Raw genomic sequence first — 21,727 nt, 5'->3', positions numbered from 1 at the left:
ACGTTTTAGCTGCTTTTAAGTCTACTGCCCAGAAAGTTAAATTCATTTAAAGCTGCTGGTGCCTTTATAATATATATGGTTACACACTAATCTTGGGTTTTTTTAGGAAAAAAAAAATCTGTATATGTCTGCAGATCAGCTCATGTTAGAGTTTGACCTGGATCATGCATTTGCTTTGTCAAAAACATATTGTATTTTATGCTTTGGAAGTAATGGATGTTGAGGTTTATTTATCTAAGTCCATTGAAGGAATAAAACTTGAAAACTATATACATACCTTCCTTCATTAAGGGTGTACTGACCATAATAGAAAGAAAGAGATATTTCATTGCATTTAAAAATCTATGCAGTTTTTTCATGAAGAGGAGTTTGACTTCAGCTGCATTAAGTAAGGAGCTGCTGACACAGTGAGGATTATACTGTAATATGGAACAGGATGATTAAACGATGTACAAACTACCTACCAGAGTGGTATGCAGGATACTGGAACATATGGTTCAGCACTCTTTTTTCCCTCAATAACTACAGATTCCGGCCAGAGATTTTTGTTGATTTGTACAAAATCTCTTGATTAGAGTCCTCAGCCATCTGCTATAGGGTGGCAACATATGAAAATGTCAGCAGAAAGAACAGCTTAAAAGTTATTTGTGGAAAGGATTTGAAGCCAATATAACCATGGGCAAGGCAAGGTGATCAGCTCCAACGCAGTCAGGAGCTCATTTATGCTGAGAGCAAAGAGGGTGAAAATTTTACAAAAGTAAAGGAAAGACATGTATGTTCTCTTATTATTTATAACTCACACAGATACTGAGTCCTTGTTCCATATGAACAGCAAAATGTTTTACATTGTAATATTTGGAAATTATCAGAAATTTTCTGAAACGTAAATATAATAATAATTAAATTTTTATTATAGAGGAAATGAGTAGAATGGCATTATTACTATTATATCATAGTTTTAATTCCTTGATACTTAATAATCTAAATAATTCCATGATAATAATCTAAATTCAACAAGCCCACCATTTCACTGAAATTTCACTTTCACTGATCACATGTGATGACTCAAGTTTCATACCCAGCTTTGTAAAATGTATATCCAGTTTTCTCACTTGACACTTCTCTCACTCTTTCATTCTCTCACTCTAATTCTCCTCACTTGTATTTCAATTACAGCATAAATATTTTTCTCCCACTTTTATAATCTACCTTTTTACATTTTCTTTGCTGATGGCACTTCCTATTTGCATGTCCCAATATATATAAATTTCCACATGTATTCTACTCTCACATTCTTGTTATTTGACAATTCCATTCACCTTTTCATGATGTCAGCTACAATGGTTATGCACAGAAACTCAGAATCTGTCTCAAATTTGATAATCCAATGCCAACAGTATAATCTTAAAATACAGATACTGAATTTCTCTAATAATTGTCAGTGATGAGCATCTTCTCAAGGGCTTATTGGCCATCTGCATGTCTTCTTTGGAGAAATGTCTATTTAAGTCTTCTTGCCATTGTTTTGGTTGGGATGTTTTTTGCTTACTGAGCTGTGTGAGCTGATTGTATATTTTGAAAAAATGAACCCTTATTTTTTGCATGATTTTCAAATATTTTCTCCATTCTGTAGGCTTTTTGTTCTGTTTATGGGTTCCTTTTCTGTGCAAAAGCTTATGTTTGACTAGGTTTCAGGTGTCTATTTTTACTTTGATTTCTATTGTCTGAGGAGACTAAATTTCTGTCAGAATGTTTCGCCTATGTTCTCTTCTAGGAATTTGATAGTGTCATGTCTTATGTTTAAGTCTTTAAGCCATTTCAAGTTTATTTTCATGCAGGATATGAGGGTATGTTCTGACTACAAGGATTTACAAGTAGCTGTTCAGCTTCCTCAACATCATCTGCTGAAAAGACTGTCTTTTCCTCACTGTATATTTTTGTCCAAATTTAAATTGACTGCAGGTATGTGGGTTTGTTTCTAGGCTTTCTATTCTGTTCCATTGCTCTGTATGACTGTTTTTGTGCCAATACCATGCTGTTTTGATTACTTTATCTTTCCAGTATTGTCTGAAGTCTGAGAGGGTTATGCCTCCAGATATGTTATTTTTCCTCAGGATTGCTCTAGGAATTCTGGACCTTTTATGGTTCTATATACATGTGAGGGGGCTTCTCTGGTGGCTCAAACAGTAAAAGAATCTGCCTTCAGTGTGGGAGACTTGAGCTCCATCCCTGGGTGGGAAGATCCCCTGGAGGAGGGCATGAAAATCCACTCCAGTATTCTTGTTTGTAGAATCCCCATGGACAGAGGAGCCTGGTGGGCTACAGTCCATGGGGTGACAAAGAGTAGGACATAACTAGGTGATTAAGCACAACACAGCACATACATTTTAGGATTATTTGTTCTAGTTATATGGAAATTTTCATGGTAATTTGATAGGGATAGCATTAAATCTGTAGTTTGCTTTCTACAAAGCAAACTGGGTCATATGTCCATTTCAACAATATTATTCATCTTATTTAAGAGCCATTTCTTTGAATCATCTTTAATTTCCTTTATCAACATTTTATAGTTCTCAGTATATAAGTCTTTCACCTCCTTGGTTAGGTTTATTCCTAAGCATGTTTTCTTGATGAAATTTAAAAGGGACTTTACTTCCCTTTCTGGTATTTCACTGTTAGTATTAAAATGGAACAGATTTCTGTATATTAATATCATATCCTGCTGAATTTATCAGTTCTAGAAGTTCTACAATGAGATACCATGTCATACTGGTCAAAATGGTCATCACTGAAATGCCTAAAAATAACAAATGCTGAATAGAGTGTGGACAAAAGATGAGAATTTAAGTTGTTACAGCCACTATGGAAAATAGTATGAAGTGTCCTTCAAAAACTAAAAATAGAGTTGCCAGATAATCCAGTAACCCCACTCCCAGGTGTATATCCAGATAAAGCTCTAATGTGAACAGATACATGCACTCCACTGTCCACAGAATCACTATTTAAAATAACCAAGACATAGAAAAAAATCTAAGTGTTCATCAGTAGATGAATGGATAAAGAAGATGTGGACTACATACACTATTGAATACTACTCAGCTATATAAAAGAATGAAATACTGCCATTTGCAGCAACATGAATGGACCTAGAGATTATTACAGTAAGTAAAGTAACTCAGAATGAGAAAGACAAATATCATATGAAATCATATATATGCGGAATCTAAACTGTGATACAAATGGACTTACTTATGAAAATTAAACAGACTCACAGACACAGAAAAGAAACTTACGGATACCAAAGGTGTGTTAGTCACTCAGTCGTGACTGAGTGATTCAACTCTTTGTGATCACATGTGATTCCATGGATTGTAGCCCGCCAGGCTCCTCTGTCCATGGAATTTCCCAGGCAAGAATACTGGAGTGGGTTGCCATTTCCTTCTCCAAGGTGGTTGGGAGGGATAATTTGGGAGGATGGGATTATCAGCTACAAACTACTGTATGTGAAATAGATAAATAATAAGGTCCTACCGAACAGCACAGTATTCAATATTCTGTAATAAACATAATAGAAAAGTATAATATACACATATATATATATGTATATCTATGTATTGAATCACTTTGCTGTATACCAGAAACTAACACAGCCTTGTGAATCGGCTATATTCCAATAAAAATAAATAAATAATATAGACTACAAAGGTATACCTAACAGTACTCCTTCAAAAAAAAAATCCACTTAACTAATGAAGTAAATGTAGAAACACTAGCAACTACAAAATATCTCGGCTTTTCTTTTCATTTTCCCATTTTGGTAAAATGTAAGCTAATAATATTAGTCCTGGAAAATAAAAACAGAAGAGTTAAGAGTTGCAGGCACTTTTGAAACACACAAACATGCTGCCAATGTATCAGTAGAAACTGCAGGGCAGTCACTGCCTTGTACAAAGTATTATCTGCTGAGGATTCCCTCAGCTTAGACATAAAGTGAAGAGAGGACACTGTTGCTTTAAATATCCTAAATGAATTGATTAAGTCGGAAAAATAATTGTTTCATCAGTACACCAGCTAACACCACCAGGCTATCCAAGTAATACATTTTTTAAAAGAGATAAAAAATAAGCACACAGTAAATTTGAATAATGTGTGCCATAAGCAGCTCCTTCCCTATTTCTCCTGCAAGCTAATAAAGTAGGGGCTGGTAAAACACATCGGCTTCCCTCTCAGAGAACTAATGGGTGGAGAAGACTTCCTCTTTTTTCTCCATCCTTTATCTACCCATGAAGGTGGCATACCTTCTGATTTTTTAACCCACACAGGAAGAAGATACTCAAGAATGGATCTGACTCTTTCAGTTTTAAGTCTCTTTCTTGCACTGGCCTGCTTGCAGTTGAATCTACCATTTTCTCAAACTTGCTCTCATCCTGTGTCCACATCTGGGCTAGAGTAGCCTGAGTCCTGGAATCTACAGTTGGGGCTGTAGTTCCAGGTCTCTATTCTTGATCAATAATATCCTTTCATATTCATGGAATAAACATCATGGTATTGACTAGTCAATTGAAGCAGATACACCAGAAACAAAATCATAATATAAAGAATTGGATTTACACAGAAATAGAGGTAGCATGAAGTGCCCATGCTAAAATAGGTCTTAACTTTGATCACTAGTCTAGGCAAGTCAGCAATAATGCAATTCCTATTTTTGAACAAGAAAGGAGAAAATTTTTGTGATACTGAGTTAGGTAAAGATTTTTCAAAGGTAGCAAAATAAGCACAAGTTATAGAAGAATGAAAGAAGGGAATTAAAGTAAAGTGATAATGTCTTTTAATGTTCAAATTAAGATGACAAGAAGGGAAGTGTACTTGGAGAAATTTTTGAAAACATATCTGAAAAGGAGCTTATATCGAGAATATATACAAAAGTTATGCAACTTAATAATGATAAGATAAACAATCCAATAAAAAATAATGGTCCAATTATTTGAACATATACTTCTAAATTATATATACACACACACACACACACATACATGCATATATATTAAATAAGCACAGCATCATTATTCATAAGAAAAATGTAAATTAAACAATGAGATATCAGTACTTACCACCTAGAACAGTTAAAGACTAACATATCATATGTGAGTGACCATGTGCCAATTGAAAATTTTGAAAATTAGAAATGCAAATGCTAAGTAGTTCAACCACTTTGGAAAGCAGTATGGCAGTATCTTATAAAGGTAGTCATATGCTTATCATATGATCCAGCATTTCTACTCCTACCATTTACCCAAAGGAAATAAAACATATGCCTATGGAAAGATGTGGAGAGATAATATACAAAATCTAGATGCAAGCATACAAATGTATAGTGGTAAATTGATAAAGAAATTCTAGAATACTAATACTATGAAATAATACTCAGAAATAAAAGGAAATAAAATATGAATGCTTGTAATATCATGGATAATTTTCATACCAATATGTCAAGTGAAAGTCAAGTACAAGAGATTATATGCTGTATGATTCCAAATATTTGCAACTCAAAAAATCAAAGTAAAATTACAATGAATGTAGACAAACCATCTACTTCTGTTTTATTGACTACCTCAAAGCCTTTGACTGTGTGGATCACAAAATATTGGTAAATTCTTAAAGAGATGGGAATACCAGACCACCTGACCTGCCTCTTGAGAAATCTGTTTTGCAGGTCAGGAAGCAATAGTTAGAACCGTACATAGAACAACAGACTCCTTGCAAATCAGGAAGTACGTCAAGTCTGTATACTGTCACCCTTCTTATTTAACTTATATGCAGAGTACATCATGTGAAATGCTGGAATGGATGAAGCACAAGCTGGAATCAAGATTGCTGCGAGGAATATCAATAACCTCAGATATGCAGATGACACCACCCTTATAGCAGAAAGTGGAGAAGAACTAAAGAGCCTCTTGATGAAAGTGAAAGAGGAGAGTGAAAAATTTGACTTAAAACTCAACATTCAGAAAAGTAAGATGATGGCATCCAGTACTATCACTTTATAGCAAATAGATGGGGAAATAATGGAAACAGAGAGACTATTTTCTTGGGCTCCAAAATCACTGCAGGTGGTGACTGAAGCCATGAAATTAAAACACTCTTGCTCCTTGGAAGAAATGCTATAACCAATCTAGACAGCATATTAACAAGCAGAAACATTATTTTGCCATCAAAGTTCTGTCTAGTTAAATCTATGGGTTTTCCAGTAGTCATGTATGGGTGTGAGAGTTGGACTACAAAGAACACTGAGCACTGAAGAATTGATGCTTTTGGACTGTGGTGTTGGAGAAGACTCTTGAGAGTCTCTCAGACTGCAAGGAGATCAAACCAGTAAATCTTAAAGGAAATTAGTCCTGAATATTCATTGGAAGGACTGATGCTGAAGCTGAAACTCCAATACTTTGGCCACATGATGTGAAGAATTGACTCATTGGAAAAGACCCTGATGCTGGGAAAGATTGAAGGCAGGAGGAGAAGGGGACGACAGAGGATGAGATGGTTGGATGGCATCACCGACTCACTGGACATGAGTCTGAATAACCTCTGGGAGTTGGTGATGGACAGGGAAGCCTGTGTGCTGCAGTCCATGGGGTCACAATGAGTTGGAGATGACTGAGCAACTGAACTGAACTTCAGACAAAGCAGGTGAGAGAATTCCAGATGAGCTATTTAAATATCCTAAAAGATGATGCTGTTACAGTGCTGCTCTCAATATGCCAGCAAATTTGGAAAACTCAGCAGTGGCCACAGGACTGTAAAAGGTCAGTTTTCATCTCAATCCCAAAGAAGGGCAGTGTCAAAGAATGTTCAAATTACTGCATAATTACACTCATTTCACATGCTAACAAGCTAATGCTCAAAATCCTTCAAGCTAGGCTTCAGCAGTACATGAACTGAGAACTTCCAGATGCACAAGCAGGATTTGGAAAAGCTAGAGGAATCTGACATCAAATTGCCAACATTCATTGATTCATAGAGAAAGCGAGGGGATTCCAAAAAAAAATATCTACTTTTTCTTCATTGACTATGCTAAAGCCTTTGACTGTGTGGATCAAAATAAACTGTGGAAAATTCTTAAAGAGATGGGAATACCACACCACCTTACCTGCGTCTTGAGAAACCTGTATGAGGGTCAAGAAGAAACAGCTACAACTGGACACAGAACACCGGACTGGTGCCAAACTAAGAAAAGAGTCTGTCAAGGCTGTATTTCCCTGCTTATTTAACTTATTCACAGAGTACATCATGGAAAATGCCAAACTTGATGAATACCAAGCTGGAAGCAAGATTGCTGGAAGAAATATCAATAACCTCAGATATGCAGATGATACCACTCTAATGACAGAAATTGAAGAGCCTCTTGATAAAGGTGAAATACTAGAGTGAAAAAGTTGGCTTAAAACTCAACATTTAAAAAACTAAGATCACAGCAACTGGTTCATTACTTCATTACAAATAAATGGGAGGAAAGTGGAAACAGTAACGGATTTTATTTTCTTGAGCTTCAAAATCACTGTGGACAGTGACTGCAGTGGTGAAACTTAAAGACGCTTGCTCCTTGGAACAAAAATTATGACAAACCTAGACAGAGAAGTTGCTGGCAGAGGTTCATATAGTCAAAGCTATTTTTTTTTCAGTGGTTACTTATAGATGTGAGAGCTGAATCATAAAGAAGGCTGAGCACTGAAGAACTGATGCCTTGAATTATGGTGTTGGAAAAGACTCTTGAGAGTCCCTTGGATTGCAAGGAGATCAAACCAGTCAATCCTAAAGGTGAAGTGAAGTGAAATGAAAGTCATTTAGTCATGTCTGACTCTTTATGACCCCATGAACTATACAGTCCATGAAATTCTCTAGGCCAGAATACTGTAGTGTGTAGCCATTCATTGCTCCAGGGGATCCTACCAACCCAGGGATCAAACCCAGGTCTCCCACATGGCAGGCGGATTCTTTACTAGCCTAGCCACCATAATCAACCCTGAATATTCATTGATAGGACTGATATTGAAGCTCCAACACTTTGACCACCTGATGTGAAGAGTTGACTCATTAGAAAAGACCCTGATGCTGGGAAAGATTGAAGGCAAGAGGAGAAGAAGGTGACAGAGGATGAGATGATTATATAGCATCTCCAACTCAATAGACATGAAAGCGAGCAAACTCTGGGAGGTAGTGGAGAACAGGGAAGCCTGGTGTGCTGCAGTCCATGGGGTTGCAAAGAGTCAGACACAACTTAGCTACTGAACAACAAGGTAGAATAAAGAATGCCTGGGGCCAGGAGTGGGTATAATAAAAATGTAAGAAACTTTATGAGGAAAAGACTCTACTGTAGTTATACAACTATAAACAATTAGAGAAGTCCAAAATTTACTTTAATTGAGTGAGTTTCTTTGCATGTAAATAAGAATTTAATTTAAAAAATCCATCCTAAGTTACTTATTCTCTCTATGGTATTTTTTAAAGTTCATTGAGATATATTTGGCAACAAATTCCAAATAGTAAAATCATATAATTTGATGATTTTTGACATATTTGTACACTCAGGAATTGAGTATATAATCTAGAAATGAGTGACTCCAACCATACATGTTTTATATCCCTTTGTTCCATGCTCCAACCCTCCCCCCCCCCATAATGTCTAATGTCTCCAGGTAACCACTGATCTGCATTCCCTATAGATCAATTGGTATTTTTCAGAATTCAATATAGATAGAATGCATTCTAGTTTTTCATGGTTTCTTTCATTCAGCATAAACTTTGAGATTTTTATAGTTAAATTTGTAAAAAAAAAAAAAAAAAAAAAGTCCCTTTGTATTGTTGAGAAATATTCCAGGGTATCTATACCAAGGTCTTTAATCTATTTAATTTTTGATAGATATTTGTGCTATTTCCAGTTATTGTTATTCAGTCACCCAATCACATCCGACTCTGCAACCCCATGGACTGCAGGATGCCAGACCTCCCTGTCCCTCACCATCTCCTAAAGTTTGCCCAAGTTTACCTCCATTGCATCAGTGATGCCATCCAACCATCTCATCCTCTGGTGTTCTCTTCTCCTTCTGTCCTCAGTCTTTCCCAGTATCTGGGACTTTTCCTGTGAGCCAGCTGTTCACATCAGATGACAAAAATATTGGAGTTTCAGCTTCAGCATCAGTCCTTCCAATGAGTATTCAGGATTGATTTCCCTTAACATTGACTGGTTTGATGTCCTTGCTGTCCAAGGGACTCTCAGGAGTCTTCTCCAACACCACAATACAAAGGCACTAATTCTAAAGCTGCTATGAATAGTTGTACAAGTTTTTGTGTATTCTTTTCCCATTATAAATACCTAGGCATTAAATAACCAGAACATATGATAGCTGCATGTTTTAAATTTTAAAGAAACTACCATCCTGTTTAAAAAAAAAAAAAAAAAACTCTTCTAATGTGTATTTCTGTTGTGTGCTAAGTTGCTTCAGTTGTGTTCAACTCTTTGTGACTCTGTGGAATGTAGTCCACCAGGCTCCACTGTCCATAGGATTCTCTGGACAAGAATACTGGAGTGGGTTGCCATGCCTTCCTCCAGGGGATCTTCCAACCCAGAGATCAAGCCCACATTTCTTATGTCTCCTGCATTCGTGGGTTGGTTCTTTACCACTAGTGCTACATTGGTATTTCTGTTAACAGTGACAAAAGTACTAGTTCACATATTTGAAAACTTAGTATGTTCATTCTAACTTCTTAATTTCTTCAAGTATTTGTGTCTTCTGAAAATTGAGATTGTTGTGAGGATTAAATAAGATTTTTTTTAACACATAGTATATCTGAATTCAATAAATAGCAGGGTTTTTTTTATCACTGTTCATATTATTATTTTTTAAAATTTAGTACCAAAAAAAAAGCTAGTTGCTGTTCTGTTGCTCAGTCAGGTCTGACTGTTTGCAACCCCATGGACTGCAGCAGACCAGGCTTCCCTGTCCTTCACTATCTCCCAGAGTTTGCTCACAACAATGTCCATTGAATCGGTGATGCCATCCAACATCTCTTTCTCTGTCATCCCCTACTCCTCCTGCCATCAATCTTTCCCAACATCAGAGTCTTTTCAAATAAGTTGTCACTTTGCATCAGGTGGTCAAAATATTGGAGCTTCAGCTTCAGCATCAGTCCTTCCAATGGATATTAAAGACTGATTTCCTTGAGGATTGACTGGCTTGATCTCCTTACAGTCCAAGGAACTTTTAAGAGTCTTCTCCAACACCACAGTTCAAAAGTATCAATTCTTCAGTGCTCAGCCTTCTTTAGGATCCAGCTCTCACATCCGTACATGACTACTGGAAAACCCATAATTTTGACTATATGGACTTTTGTAGGCAAAGTAATGTCTCTGCATTTTAATATGCTGTCCAGGTTTTTCACAGCTTTTCTTCCAAGAAGCAAGTGTCTTTTAATTTCACGGCTGCAGACACCATCTGCAGTGATTTTGGAGCCCAAGAAAATAAAGTCTGTCACTGTTTCCATTGTTTCTCCATCTGTTTGCCATGAAATGATGGGACTGAATGCCACAATCTTAGTCTTTTGACTATTGAGTTTTAAGCCAACTTTTTCACTCTCCTCTTTCACTTTCATCAAGAGGCTCTTTAATTCCTCTTTGCTTTCTGCCATTAGGGTGGTGTCATTTGCATATCTGTGGTTAGGCATGACCACAAATATAGAGACATTTTCAAATCATAAGATCTATTCACACCCAACTTGTGTGCCAGTTAAGTAACAAAAATAGATGCAGTACTTACTAAGAAGTTATACATATTTCCAAACCCAAACAGGAAAATAAAAATAAATCCACATATAAAGATAATTATATAATTTTAAAATAAGTACTATCAAACTTTGCAGAGAAATTTCAGGTAAAAGCTATTACATTTTCCAAAAATAGATTTTTATGTTAGTCAAATATATTTCTCTCTCTTTTTTACTTAACTATTATACTGGAACTATGACAGCTTATTTCCATTTTTTCTATTTTAATTTGTCAACTATGTCATCTAGCATGTTTTTCTTTCATGTATTTATTCTATTTCATGTTTAGGTCACTTAGCTGATTTTTCTAGAACAAATATACCAATATTTATTTTTACCACTTGTAGGGTGCATGGCTATCTTTTAAATTGTGCATTAAATATTTATTTCTGAGTTGGAGTAGATCATTAACATTTTGTGCTATTTCTTGGGAAATTTATAACAAAACTGGCAAGGATATGTCTATGGCAATGCTCTGTTTGTTCAGATCATATGATTTTAACAAAGTAAAGGATAAATTTCAGTACAAAAATATAATCATGGCACAAAAATCCTATTACTAGACAATAATGCATTGCTGGTGCTGCATTTCCATCTTGCTGTGCAGAATCTTAATAGTAGATAAAATACACAGAGCAATTGTCCTCAGGAATTTTACAATAGTCATCATAGACCTGCAATCCCTGAGCAAAGAAAAACACACAAAGTAAGCCTCATCTTTACTTTGGATCTATCTATTGTACAAATTAGGTTAAAATATTGACACTTACTGAAAGTAGGAAGTATATCCTAACTGTTATCTTCCCCGAATTTTTAAGCCTTTTTTTTCTGTATTTTGAAAATAAATAATCACATTAAAGGGAATATTAATCACAACACACATATGAGTGTTTTTCTACTATTTCAATAACATTACATGCTTTTGCTGAAACAGTAATTTCCAATACCCTTTTACATTATTTAATTATACAAATAATATAGCTATAGCAGTTCTAGTTCATTAGCCTTTAGTGCTACTTAAAAATGGCTTGTATTTCAGGATCAGTGAGTAGCACTGCTAAATTTGCTCTCTTTTCTCCAAGCTGTCCATCAAAAGAAGCAGCATCCCTCTCCTCAAACTCATTTCACCTCAAACTCTCCTCTTTTCCAGAATCATCAAAATAATTAGGTAGGTTGATATCACTGATACAAGAGACTGTTACTGTAACGATATGAAACTTGCTTCACTTGTACAAGACTGTGAGGTTACATTTTGAAGGGATTCTAATGTTAAGCCTACTATCCTTATTATCATACTATGGAAAGACACAATTCATTTGAAGAATAAATTAAGATAATAAGATAATAATGATAATCAAATATTAATACCAAGTTGAATGACTCCTGATTTTATAAATGAAGGATTAACTTTCAACATTTAAATTTGATTATTTGATTACAGTTAAGTCAGTGCTAATTTAAAAATGTGAAGAGTAATTCAGTAGAAAACATACAGATAAAAGTATGAGCTTAAACTTGGTCTTAAAAGAGGTAAGTTAAATAAACATATGTTATATTCTGTTAAAGACTAGAAGATGTGCTCTTCAGGGAGATTAGTTTATTATGTATGTCAAGTCAAGGTGAGTGGCACTAAATATATCTGCTACATTAAAAAAAAATGTGATAGGCACCATTGGTATGAAATGACCCATACACTTTCAAACATGTGAACTGTACCCAAATTCTAGAGAGCCCAACATAGAAAATTTACATTTTATGTTGTTGTCATTGTTGTTCAGTAGCTAAGTCATCTGACTCTTTGCACTCCCATGAACTGCAGCACACCAGGTTTTCCTATCCTTCACCATCTCTCAGAGTTTGCTCAAATTCAAGTCCATTGAGTTGTTGATGGTATCTAATCATCTCATGCTCTGTCACTCCTTTCTCCTCCTGCCTTCAATCTTTCCCAGCATCAGGATCTTTACTAACGAGTCAGCTCTTCACATCAGGTGGTCAAAGTATTGGAGCTTCAGCTTCAGTCTTTCCAATGACTATTCAGGGTTAACTTCCTTTAGGATTGACTGATTTGATCTCTTTGCAGTCCAAGGGACTCTCAAGAGTCTTCTCCAGCACCATAATTCAAAATTAGTGATTAAAGAAATGATTACTTATATTTTTGACACTTTCTTCATATCGTTTTCAAAGAGGTCATGTTCTCCTAAACATAATCTGGTGATTTTTGTTGCCAAATAGAAATATGTCAAAGTATTGATTACTTGTGATAGGGTATTGCAGAAATGGAAAGATATACTGCATTGTTAAGATTTTATGCATTTATACAAGGATTTTAACAACTGTTATTTTCAAAGCATATTGTATTGTCATTTTAATACCTCAAGGATATTTACAGTATTATAAAAACACTGAGTGTGTGTTAATCACTCAGTCATGTCCAACTCTTTTGACCCCATTTTCTATAGCCCACTAGGCTCCTCTGTCCATGGGATTCTCCAGGCAAGAATACTAGAGTGGGTTACCATTTCCTTCTCCAGGGGATCTTCACAACCCAGGGATCAAACCTGATTCTCCTGCATTTTAGGTAGATTCTTTACTGTCTGAGCCTTCAGGGAAGCCCACTGAACAACACTGAAGGACGATATTTTTATCCTTATTTTGCCAATAATGAAACTGAAGATTTGAATTTATATATTCAGATGGTTTTGAACACAAGTATAATTGACTTCACAGTTTGTGTTGACATATTTGATGATAATTAGCATAGTTTGTCAGACACTTCCAAGTGTCTCTCCTCTGGGAACACAAGGTTGCACTTTCTGAATATCTTGTAACTGAGTTGTTGCCAGAGGAATGTTTGTGACTAGTATGAGTGGATTGAGGTCTGTCTTTTCCGAGAGCATTTTATTTCCTTATGAGATACTTTGAGCCACCTTCCTTTGGGCACAGTGACCTCCAAGGTCCCAAGTGATAGCTACCTTGTGTCACAGACAATGGACATGTGGGGTGAGAAAGAGTCAACCTTTGTTGTCGTAAGCTGCTAAAATATGAGGAGTGTTTATCACTCCATAATAATTAGTCTTTTGAGTTTAATATAACATAGATGAAACAATGGGCAGTAAGAACAGCAAATACTCAAAAAAAATACAGTTAAGTCTTGGTTAGGAACTTGATCCAGAGTGTTTAGCCCTTTTACTTACTTTTCTAATTTATTGGAGCCACAACACACATTTAACATCTTCATTTGAGCTTGCATAGTTGTGGGAGCTGAACTGTGTGTTTGTTGGCAAGTGCCAGGTCAGAGGGCATACAAAGTTTTATCTATAGTCACAGTATGAAAAATCATGGCAAAATTTAAACAACAATTAAATACTGCCTATCACAGAAAATGGATTCTAGTTTAAAAATTGAGATTCATCAAAAGTCTCACCAAAAACAAAATGCCAGCCTGGTCCTAATTCTGTCATTTTCATCTGTCTCCCTACAGTTTATATTCCTTCTTACTACCTACACTTAATGACATTACTATAAGCACAAAGTATCATCCAATGCATTTTACTTTTCTACCACTATTTCTATTCTGCTAGGTTTTCTTGTCTTTTTAATACAAGTCTCCATCATCCTATTCAACATCTTTCTTTGCTTTATGGTGATTGATATATGTATATGTTATTTTCTATTTTATTCATCATTACATATTCACCAGAATTAAAATATAACTTTCCTAAAGGAACATTACTAGTCTTGTTATCCAGTGCCTCCTGTAGCTTTTAAACACTACAATACCCTGTGTAACCTTAATTTGAACATTCTTCTTCTTCCTCCCAACCTCACTATTCAATTATATACATTTTTATATATTATAAATCTAAAAATGTTCCTTCTCTTCTCATATCTTGATTTAGCATAATTGGTTTTCAATCAATTTTTTTTTTCCTGGACATAATTATACCTATGGCTGATTCTTGTTGATGTTTGACAGAAAATCATAAAATTCTGTAAAGCAATTACCCTTCAATTAAAAAATTAAGTAAGTATTTTAAAAAGTTTTTCCTTTTTCCCTGCAAAGGCTGGTTTAAAATTGTGGAATTTTCCCCCCAAGCCTTCAAAATTGCCCCAGTGTGTTTCTCAGTTTTTCACAGCAATCGGTTCACTGATAATAAAAGCATAGATCTCCCTTTCCTTCCAATGCAAATAACTTTTCATTCACTGAAAAAGCACTGTGCTTGCATTAACAGTGCCTTTGTTCTGATATTTTTACTCCTGCAATAATTCTTCATTATAGTCTATAAAACCCTTCCTATATTTCAAAGTCAGTTTGCATCATCAACTCTTCTATGATTGCTTACTGGTTGAGTTTGATTACAGAATACTCTGCTCCATTAAGCTAGTATATCACTTGAATTATTCACAATGATCAGACTCTTGCATAATAGTGGTTTGCTTGTATCTCTAAACCTATAAATCACAATTTTTTTCAAGTTTATTATGACCTTGATGTGTACAACTTTGTCTTTCTTACCATGGCTCTGTTTATGTAGTAAGTAATCAGCAAACGTATTGTGGAATCAATGAAAGAGCTACTGAAGTCCAAGTAGATTAATTTGAAGGGCGATTTGGACTAAATATATTTAACTGCATGGGACAGTTGGTGCTCAAATGTTCACTAATTGAGTTGTTCATACAATTGAAATTTGTTAAATTTATGTGTAATTAGTTTGGTGAAACTGATTCATAACTTGTTAAATCTCCTGCTCCTTAGGTCAACTGGACAGAAACAACATGCTAATATATGTTTAGCATATGTTAGCATGCTAACATATGTTTAGATTCCAGGGTAATCTCTCAGTCTCCTGAAATTCAATTGAACCACAATTGATGAAAATGAAGGAAGGAATCAAGGTGGTTATAAGTAGATTGTTTTTCATTTTTCAATTATATTTTCAAATTCAAAGGCATAAGTATTGATGCAAATCTCAGGATCTGACTACACAATACCAAAAATAAGCAAGAATAAGTAAAACATGTGATCAATTATTCATATTGTTTATTTCTACTGAATGAACTATTTTTGACCTTACCCATATTAAGTTGGCTGAATTGTGACATTCTACTTAAGATTAAAAGTGTTCAAATTATCTCTTGTATTTACTCTGAACTCCTTTAAAAGAAGGACCAAACAAAAACTCCCAATCCTAATGACAGATTAACTGAATGTGAATATATGGATCAGTTATATGAATGTTTGAAACACTAAGCTATTTGATGTCTTCTGAGAAAAATATTGATTAATTAAATGTTTTCTTTTCAAGCAAATAAAAATCTTTGGTCATGATAGTGTAAATACACTATAATTTTACATGTCACAGAGATTAAATTTTAACACATGATATAAATAGAAAATTTTGACACATGATATAAATCTTTACTTAAAAATACACTATTTTAAAAAAAGCTCAAAATTTTAAAGAGCTAAGAGTAACCATATATGTATATAAAATTGTTATTGTGTCGACTTTTTAAAAGTTTTTAGTTTTTTCATTTGTGACTACTTACTCCAGTGCTGAGAATACCATCAAAACCATTGCCACCACAGAGTAGAACTGACTGTAAAAATGGTTTCAGTGTTCTATTTAGAAGAGTCATCCTTAATCTCATATCTTTAAAATGATAACTTTTAAATTTAGGATCTTAATTTTATTTTAATTGAAAATTAAGAATTCTGGGCAGTTAAAATTTTGATATATCTCTTTAAATGTATCAGTATGGTTATTCTATCAAATAAGATGTTAGTTATGGACATGGAAATTAGTTTAAATTATCCTTTGAGAAAATCAAATATATAACCAAAGTTATTGATTTGCTAGCTTTATGTAGACCCAGTTCAAGACTAATTTCATTGATATCTTCAGAGAAAAATATTGTTTTTCTAAACTCAACTATTTAGAGTAGTTTCTATTGAAACATCTTGATTTCCTGAGTTTTGTCCTTGAGAGCAGCTGAAACTTATTGGACTATGAAACGGAATTACCTGGAGCAGAAGGTATTTTTAAATACATGTCTTCCCAACGCAGGCAGCTGCTCACTGCATGAGTTCTTGAGCACTGCTATGCTCAGCAGTTAAGTGTCTTTACTTGAAGGTATCAGGATGAGGAAGAGCACCTCAACACATTGTTTTTCTATTATTTTTACTATGGTCTTAGTACTACCAAAGGGCTGATATTTAACAGCAAAGACATTATTAAAAAGACACTTGGAATAAACCAAGGTTTCTATTTTAGAGGAAATATTAAAAGCTAATCTTCACAGTCACTTTATGAGTATTTTCCAAAGACTAGGAAAGTCAGTCTACATTTTCTGTACAGAGAAATAATTCTGCCTGGAACATTTCCTTTTCTTTGGCTGTTTTATCACTTTTTTTTTTCTTCAAATATTAACTTGTACTTTCATTCTATCCAATAACACTGACATTTGTCATGCTGAACATAATTAAGTTAAAATGAAGATAACATTTGTATTCTTATCATATTCTCTGCCTTTGTATTTACAAATGTGTAAATACATCTATTAGATGATTGTTCGTAGAAAATGTTAATAAATGCTAACATTATTTTTAGATATGCTAACCCACCACCAACTATGATAATTATGCCAGGCTAGAATTATCTATCATTAAAAATGTATCCCTGTATCATGCAAATATGCTTCAGGATTTGTAGCATATGAGACCTGAATTGGTAGGTGTATAAGCAAAATGATACTCTTTTGAAGTTCAAGATAAGGAAGTCCTGCATTAGATTGAGTTAGAGAGCACAAAATTTTTGGATAAACAGAGAAAAACAAACTCTAAACTGCCAAAGAATCTTAACAGTTGACAAATTACAATTGTCCCCTCTCCCCCAGAAAAGTAAGAAACTGACTAAATGTTTATTTTCCTCATCTCTAACATTGAGTGGTCAAAGGTATAATGCTTTCCTTACAGTCAAACATGAGGGAATGGGTAAACACTGATTAAAGTAACACAAGCTACCCTTTGGTGCCATCCCAGGAAGTTGATAATGTCTTGTGAGTGGCAGGTACCTAGAATCAATTGAAGCATCTCATTCTTCAATTACATCTTTTGCAAACTCTAATCTTAGCATTCTTTTCCAGTCTTTGAAATGTATTTTGCTGTCACATATACAGCTATCTTTTTGGTTGGCTGTAACTCCCACACTCTTGCATAATTGTAAAAAAGTAACTATATTATTTTTTAATGGCTAACTCTTATACTGATTTAGTTGAGATTCATTAAACTGAAGGAAAGGGTTTACTTTAAGCAGTAGGTAGAGCAATTGTCCCCAAAGATGCTCATGCCCTAAACCCAGAACCTGTGAATGTCACCCTCATTGGTATAAAAGAGATTGGATTATCCTAATGGGCCCAGTATAACCATAAGAATCCTTTAAGAAGGAGTCAGAGGGCCAGAATCAAAGAGCTGTGACAATGGAATCAGACATTTAAATGCAGGGCATTGAAGATGGAGAATGAAACTACAGCCAAGGATGCAGGTGACCTCTAGACTCTGGAAAGTCAAGGAAACAGATTCTCCCCCAGGACCACAAGAAAGGAATGCAGTCCTATGAGCAACTTTTTACCCAGTAAGACCCATTTCAGATTTCTGACTTTCCAAAGTGTTAGATAATAAAGTTGTGCTGTTACACTACCAAGATTTTAGTAATGTGTTAAAGCAATAGTGGGTGAGAGTAATGGAATCTATGAAGAAAATTTTAGGTGGAAAGCAGAAGCTTCAGGAAAATTCACTGAAAAAATTCCTAGTGACACTGTATAGGGTGACTAATTCAGAAATGGACTAAATTGCTAGATTATAATTTCCTTGTATTTTTCAGGGTCTAGAGGTTGTCCACATTCCTTGGCTTGTGATCTTCTTGTTCCATCTACAAAGTGACCAACACCGCCATCTCCCTGACCATTTTCAATACATCTTATAAACCTAACCAGGAAATTTTTAATTTTAAGAATCCATGTAATTAGGCCAAGCCCTACTTGATCCTGAAGATCCTAATCTTCAGGATCAAGTAGGGCTTGATTTCATTTCAAGGTCCTTCATTTAATCACACCCACAAACCACCTTTTATTTTGGAAGGTAACATATTCACAAACTCTATGGATTAGGATGTATATATTTTGAGAGTTCTTATTCTGCCTGCCACAGTAATCTACAACATTTCATTTTCTGTGTCATTAGTAACTTAAGAAAATTGCCATTTCCTCCTCCAGGGGATCTTCCCAACCCAGGGATTGAACCCATGACTTCTATGTCCTCTGCACTGCAGGCAGATTCTTTACTGCTGAGCCATTGGCAAAGTCTGAGAGGTAAAGGAAACAAATTTGACTGCTGAAAAAACAACTTTGATTGATAGAATATGAGCTATCATTACACTGTTGTTTCTGTTCAGTCACTCAGTCATGTCCTACTCTTTGCTGCCCCATGAACTGCAGCATGCCAGGCTTCCCTGTCATTCACCATCTCCTGGAGCTTGCTCACACTCATGTCCATTGAGTCTGTGATGCCATCCAACCATCTCATCCTCTGTCATCCCCTTCTCCTCCCACCTTCAATCTTTCCCAGGGTGATGGCCTTTTCCAATGAGTCAGCTCTTCACATCAGGTGGCCAAAGTATTGGCACTTCAGCCTCAGCATCAGCCACTCCAGTGAATATTCATGACTGATTTCCTTTAGGATTGACTGGTTTGATCTCCTTGCAGTTCAAGCGTCTCTCAAGAGTCTTGCCCAATACCACATTTCAAAAGCATCAATTCTTTGGTATTCAGACTTTTTTGTGATACAACTCTCACATCGATATATGACTACTGGAAAACCATAGCTTTGACTAGCGGACCTTTGCTCTGCTAATGTCTCTGCTTTTTAGTATGCTCTCTAGGCTTGTCACAAGTTTTCTTCCAAGGAGCAAGCATCTTTCAATTTCATTTTTACATAGATAACTGTAAAAAATTTTTAATTTTTATTTGAAAAACCTAAATCAACCAGCAAAATGAGAACACAAAGAATTAAATGAAGTATGTAGACAGAGGAAGGCTTTTAGCTAACTCTAAAAACAATATGGAAAAAGTCAATAATGCAATCTATCTGTTCAAAAAGCTGAGACACTGTCTTGAACAGAATTTATGCAACTACAATTTTCAGAACATGGAATATGGTAATTTAACAAATTCCTGAGCTGTCCAGATGAGAAGAGAAGCAATGATAAACTAGAATGGGTCAAGAAGAGAGTGATCAGAATGAGAAATAAAATGAAATTATGTAGGATGAGGAGCAGTTTAGACAATTGCAAGTGGTAAACCAGGATTAATACAAATATGGTGGTTGTCATTACACATCAGAAATCTGTGAAAGAAATACTGTTTAATGAGAAGTTTTTCTCTTGCCACTTCAATTTTCTCATTTGATTGTCGTAATCTTACTCTATTTTATATTTGTATAGAAACCTCGAAATATTTTTGAAATAAAAGTAAAGACCTATGTAAATTAAACTCACAGGCATAAACTATGAAGTTGAATTTATATTAGATAGTTATCTGGGCAATAATATTTTATCAGAAACTAACATTCTCAACAAATAATTGAATTACGCAACTCTAAAATTCTTTACAGTTCTCATTTATGATAAATTGAGATATAAAGTTGATGAATTTGTTAAAGGACATTTATCATATCAACATGTTTATCTCAGTAATTTTATATTTCTCATAATTAATGGGTTTGACAGATTAATAAATAAAAATATAGGACTCTCAGTAAAACTTGAGTTTGAGATAAACAGAAAGCTTTTAGTATATTCACATTCTATGCAATATTTGTTTTCTATCTGAAATTCAGTATGATTCCTATATTTATCTGGGCAATCCTAGCTGATTGGGAAAATATAACCATAAAAAAAAAAAAACACCATTACATGTAAAAAAGACCATCCTAAAATATTAAGATTTACTTCAATGAGGAATAAAGACATGTGAATGAAGAAAGCTTGATGATTGCTCATTTTTATTAATTCTTGCTTTCTAAGTATGTTTGAAATTTATTTTTCACTTTTTATCTTCATTCTGTACTTATGGGTGGCTTTTGATGTCTTGCTTATTAATATTTAATAAAAGGAAATAGAAAAACTTTGAAATATACAAAAAGAATTTGATCTGCAAGGAAAAGTAGATCTAATTAAAAATGAATTAATCTCAAAGAAGACCCATCAAAGAAGTCAAAGCTGTAATATTTAATAAATGCATAAAGATGATATATCCAAGATTTCTTCACAAGAAATTCAACATAATTACCTTATTCACGTTCTAAGAGTTTGGAATTTGCCTTTCATTTTGGATTATTATTGAAGTTGTTTCATTAATTACTGTGTCCAAAGGGGGGGAGAATCCTGGATTAATATAGAATAACAGTCTAGAGTTTAGAGCTATAACATATGATCTCATGTTAAAACAAAAGAATGAACCTATAGATTATTTATGAAGCACTGTTTCTATCACAGCCTGCATGTAACTCTGGAGAGTGTTAAATTACATTGGAAATGGCATTTACAACAACACAAATGGATCTTGAGGTTTTTATTTTAAGTGAAATAAGTCAGAGGGAGAAAGAAAAATATTATATGTTCTCTCTCATACATGGAATCAAAGAAAGCTGAAATCAAAGTAAGAGTGTATAATGGTCACTGCCAGGGGTTGGGCTGTAGAGGAAATTAGGAGACGTTGGTCAAAGACAACCAATACCCAGCTATAAGATGAATAAGTTCTATGGATCTAATGTAAAGCATGGTGACTATAATTAACAATAATGTATTATGTACTTACAAGTTCTTAAGAGTGATCTTAAACATTACTACCA

The sequence above is a fragment of the Cervus elaphus genome, chromosome 14 (genome assembly GCF_910594005.1).
Source record: "Cervus elaphus chromosome 14, mCerEla1.1, whole genome shotgun sequence".
Lineage (NCBI taxonomy): Eukaryota > Metazoa > Chordata > Mammalia > Artiodactyla > Cervidae > Cervus > Cervus elaphus.
This window is presented reverse-complemented; position numbering follows the sequence as displayed.